The following is a 6,295-nucleotide window of genomic DNA, read 5'->3' on the forward strand; positions in this document are numbered from 1 at the left end:
TATTTAGCCATATGTTCTTAAGTAAATCAAAAATGGATTGATAAAGAAAATATTCAGATTAATCCATAATTAAAAGCATATGATCAAAAATCGTTTGTGGTCTGATATAAAACAGTCGAAAATGTGCTCCACCTCAACCAACAAGAAGAGTAAAATGCTTCTTACACATGCAGACACTATAATAGTCTAATGATATTCTATATAATCATATGCACTGTATATAGAACAGAACTAGATATACTGCACTCAAAGGGGTCAGCATTAATTAGTTTTACTCTTGATACTTCTTACACAGTATTTACTTTTTATTTTTTATTTTTACTTTTACTTAAGTACATTTTTGAATTTTTTAATAGAGTGTTTTTACACCGTGGTATGGGTGAGTTTTCTTACATAAAGGGATTGAATGTTTCTTCCACCACTGTTTGCTACACATCCCATGATTACAACTGAACTCAATGTGACTGACACAGATTGTAAAATATAAATGCAGCAGAAAACAAAAGACATTTTTATACTGAACATACTGAGTTTATTAGTTGTTCACCATTGTACTGCATTAGTGCTCATCTATAACTCACGCATTACCAATACGATCAAGTCCCTGCAAGTTGATGCAATGTAAAGTTCTATATGTGATTTGTAAAAAGGCTCAAACTTCAGCATGTTCCTTTAACATGTGGTCTGACTGTGTAATGTCAGTTGCTGCCGCTGCAAAAGCCAAAGAGACTCAACTACAGTAAATCAGAGAGCAGTCAATGGCAGGAAGTAGATAGTAGAAGATGAACTGCTGTCCCATATTGGCTCTGTGGTATCTTAAGATATAGAGTCTGGAGTACTGTGTTATTGCTCAGATTCATTTTACTATCAGATATATTACTGGTTACACTGAAAGAGGAGCACCGAGTCACATGTGAAATTCAAGTCTTTGAGAAAATTATTCAGCTGTGCGATAAATCGTACAATTTAGGATGTTATTGTTTTACGAAATGTCTAAAACACTCAATAATATAGATGATATACACTCAATTGGCAGTTTATTAGTTACACCTAAAGCTAAACTTGGTCAGTTGGAGGCTGTAGTTTCTTGTGCTGTTGAACTGCATTATACAGAGAGGTGTTTTTGTTATTTAGTCTACCCTCATTGATATAAATGAGATGGAGAAAACAATAGCAAGAATCCCCTTATTTTCCATTTTATTCCTCTCATAATTTCCTGTAGATGTTTGCTCTGAGCTCTGGATTCAGCTTTTGATGTTTAGTGCAATACTAAAAGGTCTATAGTGTGTGATAGCAGTTACTGTGGGTCAAAAGGGTAATTACAAAAAAAAAAAGAAAAGAAAAATGCAGTGTGAGCTTGTTTGAGCTGCACCATGATGTCATGTGGGAACTGACAGACTTGTGTGTCTCAGTGGTTACAGAGCCGAACTATAAAACATGCTCGAGCACACAGCCAATATGCCTCTTTGAGCACCCAATTTGTTTAAAAGGCACAGGCTCTAATCTGCTGCTGTCAGTCCTCCGGCTACTTCTCAGCGAGGAGATTTATTTATTACTCCATCTCCATTGTTATCTGCGCTCTCTCAGATCTGTTCTGCCACAAATCCCTCCAGGCTCTGCAGCGTCTTCCTCAACCCCCCCCCCCAACCCCCCCCCCTTTATTTTTTTCAATTAGTCACTCACAAGTTAAATATTAACCAATTGTTAAATAAAAATGAAGGTGATCAGTGAAACCCTCGCTGAGACGTGGAGAAATGAGAGTGAACATCTGTTTTGTAATAAATGAATCCAACGTTAGCTGCATGCGCTGTGTCTAAGCAATTAAAGCTGCCACATTTTGAATAGATTTGCATAGACACACGTGTAACAGGCTGATAACACTGTGGGTATTGTTGGAGTGCACTGTATGAGCCAAAGTGCAACACAACAGGGCTGTTTGTGTTTAATGTGGGGGTTTTCACTCCATCCTGCTCTGTGGATCAGAATCCGAAGAGAGCAGCGTATGTAAAATGTTGACTATAAGGCTTACTAGATACTTAAATGAAGTTTTGTGTGTTTGAAGTGATCTGATTCTTCTGGATAACACATCTCACTGAGGGATTTCTAAAATGACCGATAAGGGTTTATTTTTGTTCATCTGTGCTGTTTCCTTCTCCAACATCTTTTCCCCACAGATTACTGATCATTGCATAGACAATGGTGTATTAAACTAGAGCTGCAACAGATGATTATTTTTCTAATTGATACTCAGTTTATAATGATATAAAACAGACGAAATCAGCAAATCCTCACATTTAAGATGCATGAACTATCAAATATTTGCCATGTTTTGCTTGCATGGTTAATCAATTCCACTTATTTTTATCTTATCAGTTTAACTTATCAGTTTTTAAAACACACTTGAACAGAAAACACAAATCTTCTGGACAAAATGTTTTTTTTTGTCCATACTATCTGTAGGCTACCAATGAATTACATTTTTCACATGAAGATTTTGGGTTGAGGGTTTTATATCTAATTGCTACAGAAGATGAGAAAATGTACGAAAACAAAATGTTTTGTTTGTTGTAAAAAAAACCTACAAACAGAAATTTAATTTAAAACTGTCACAGAAAAACTAAATGTTACAGAAAACACTTGCAATAACTTTTGACATTAAAAGCTTATTTAACACATGGAAATCCAAATATTCACTGAACGCTCATACTGTATGTTTTGAAGCCACATGCTGTTGTTTACATTCATAATATCTGCATCAGATATGTGAAACAAGAGGAAGAAAAAAATACATACATCACTGTCAGCCTTGTTTGACATTGTGAGCTGTCCCTGCGCGTGTGTATGCGTGCAGGAATGTGTTTCTATTGGTGTGCGAGTGTGTGTGTGTATGTGTGCGTGTGTGTGTGTCAAATGGTGTTTTCTGTAACAGCTCGTAGTGCTGTCAGCATTCAGCAGAGGATGCTGTCGTGGTGTCCTCGTCCTTCCCTGAGCCGCCTATGAAAAGGCTCCAGTCCTAATTACATGATCCACCAGGCTTCTAATTCGCCATACTCCTCTCAAATAACATTTACTAATTACTCCTTCCTTTTTTAGAAACAGCTTTCTGGATTTTATCCAGGCCTCCTCATGCTCATTGTCATGTAGGAACAAACAAGTTGGCTGTTGTGGCAGTCACAGCCTATTTGATTGAAAGTGAGTAAGCAAACATACAAACAGACATTTCAAATCCCTTTAAAGCATGATGTTGTGTTAAACAATCTGGATTAGCTGTAGTGAGGAATTAAATAAAAGGAGAGAGATGTTTGGGGAAAGCTGCAAAGCAGTAATGTTGGGACAAAAAGCAGAGTTGTCAGAGCCCACAGAACCTCTTCAAAGAGGGCAACCAAAATGTTCCTCCCAGAAATGTTTCCCTGATGCTCCAGCTTAAGCTGCACAGCTCGACTGTAATAACATCGTGGAGCTACATCCACGCTGCATGCAAATGACCGTCATGTGCGCCATTGTTCAAAAGAAAATTAATACATCCAGATGAATGATACAGCACAAGAAGAAATATTTCTCTCTTGCCAACATGGATCCCGGTCGCTGTGATAGATGTGAGACCTGTCTGGGATGCTTAAATACCTTCTTCCCAGTGCATGCTGGGATATTCTCCAGCCAGTGGCGTGCAGAGACTCTCTGAGTGGCACGGGTGAAAATGAAAAGAGGACATCTCAGGGTTACCACTTTCTAATAAGTCTTTATTAATTAATTGTTGATAAATAATTTACCAACGTTTAATAAGAACAACTTCTGTGTTCTGAAAAATTATTTTTTGCTGTTGTTTTTCCTCCTCATTCATAGATAGATAGATAGATGGATAGATACTTTATTTATCCCCTAGGGGAACTTCATGTTTTCATTGATAAATCATCAATTCTGCAGTTATAAATGTTGGTCCTTTGCTTGAACTGGAGTGGAGGCTGACAGGTCTCACTGATGGTCTCCAGTGTGGCAGGCAGCCATTGCTCCCACGGCTGCTCCCTCTCAACTCAGGCTGATTCCCCTGTGTCAAGACTGGTTAGCTGACCTGCCACTCATAGCTCATGAGTGGGGGAGTGGGAGAAACTGGACCCACCAGACACTGGCTGCATCATGTGTCCAGGCAGTAGAGTGATACTACTGGCCATGGCACACAATATCTTATTCTTAAAGAACATGTGTTTTGTGTTTGGCAAATCACATTTTCAGGACAAATACTTTGGTTTTCGCCTTGTTATCGGAGATGGCTGGGGCCATGTGTTGTTCGCTGACACTCCCATCGCTCACAACCGTTGTGTAACAGCGCAGAGATGCTCCAGGATCCCCGCGGGCCACTGAGGCTTGTAAGTGTGGGCTTGCGCACATGCAGATTTCATGTGTGCCTGGGCGAACCTTCATCGACCGGCAAGATGTTGCTTTTATTTACAGTTTACCCTCATGAAGAGAAGAGATAACCCCATAGAGTAACCAGACTGTTCAGTGAACGTGCGTGGTGAAAATGAAGCACATGTCACTGCATATATCACATCCTAAACGCAATAAAACCACAGTCATTTCTACTATGTTGATATAGTCCCCTTTTATCTGAAAATATGCAGCTTTCTACACCGCATGCTTGCTTCTATTTTTTGCAGCCACTGATGAAACAGTGCGTACTGTTCGAGTACTCTATTTTAGGAGCAGGACATGAATTATAGAGCAAAGTGGCCAACAATGTGTATAGCAATCCTTTTCTACTGACCTGAGTGCACTGAGCGAGAGACGCGTGGAGAGTGTCTGTGATGAGTGACCATGAGTTGCTCTTGGAGTGTTGGTGGGCTGTGTGATGGCAAAAACCCTGCTCTTGGCAGCGGCCCAGGCCATTGTGATTTGTGCTTGCTGCTGCCTACAGGGTCGCCACCTGGCTGCCGCTTCCTCCAATCTCCCTGGGTTACACAGAGTGCATCCACAGCAGGTCTGTAATTGAATTTCACACATGTCACAGTCAGCTTAACTGTGTTTTCTGCAAGGTGCGTGTACCTTGAAAAAAATTTGTCTTGATATGCTTGAGAATTATCGTGATGATGGGGAATATATTTTGGCTCCCCTGCGCTCTGTGAACTGCTGTTGCTTACACTGTTGATGGCATCATAGCAGAAAAAAACATAGATGTTGCGTAAACACCCAGAAGCTTGACCTTCCAAAGGTACAGTACGCCATTATCTGGATGTTATTATCAATCTTCCATACCTTCTCCTGCAAAGCCGCTTGGTTTTCCTCCTCGATGCCTAGTCACTGAAGCCTTAACCAACATGATGAAACACTTGTTATCCCACCCTGCAAGGGACATTTTTGACCTTTACAGAGCCTTGCAGGTTGCACCTCCTCCCTGGCTGTGTGCTAGCCCACAAACAGCTCTAGTAATCAATACAGTGGATACAAGGTATACAGTACAGTAGATTGGTAAGGTGAAGTGTTTGGCCATGTTTGGGGTTTTGTGTTGGCCAATACCAGGTGAAAGAGATGGGGTCCAGCATGACAGGAAGAACTGCTTGTGCAAAATGTCCCCTGTGCTTTAGCATTGTCAGCAGTCTTTCCGACACGTCACATGATCTTTATCAACTTTTCAGCTCATCCATTAACAAAAAAAGTGAGTTTACTTGCTGATACAAAATATTTTTCCAGCCATCTCAGCTCACACTTCATTACAACTTGTCCTACACAACTCGAGTGCAAACAGTTTAGATCTGATTACTGATTAAGAATTTTTTAGTATCTATTAAAAGTCCCTACCTAAAGCAAGTGAAAAAACCTGTATTCAATGAAAAACAAAACATTATGGAAGTTCACTGTAGTATGAGCTGAAGCTGTTACTGTTCTCTACAGGTTTAAGACTCACAATTTAATTCCTGCATTTTGTGTTTGCACATCCACTAAAGTGGAATCAGCAGTTTCTATCGCTTTTCCTTACTGTACAGTTCCACATAAGAGACAAAGGCTTGGCTCAAAGTAGGCCATTCACTATGAATAAAGACATTAATGCGATGTGGCAGAGCCCAAGAAGAGCAGCAAAGGCAGGGTGTCTTCCTTCAGCTAACACGAACTCAGAAGGGACACGTAAACAAGTCCCTCCATTACATAATCAGTCCCTTCCTCCTTGAAGCATCTCTCATTTTACACACCCATTCCTCGTCATGTTTTCTCTCTGCTCGCTTGCTAAAGCAGGGACTCAGGATCGGTGATGTTGTCTGATTCCGTATGTCCTCTGGCGTTCAGAGTGTATAGCTGCATCGTT

Source organism: Seriola lalandi, unplaced genomic scaffold, assembly GCF_002814215.2.
Source record: "Seriola lalandi dorsalis isolate HSWRI2012SDOR001 ecotype SW California unplaced genomic scaffold, Sedor1 jcf7180002054682, whole genome shotgun sequence".
Taxonomy (NCBI): Eukaryota; Metazoa; Chordata; class Actinopteri; order Carangiformes; family Carangidae; genus Seriola; species Seriola lalandi.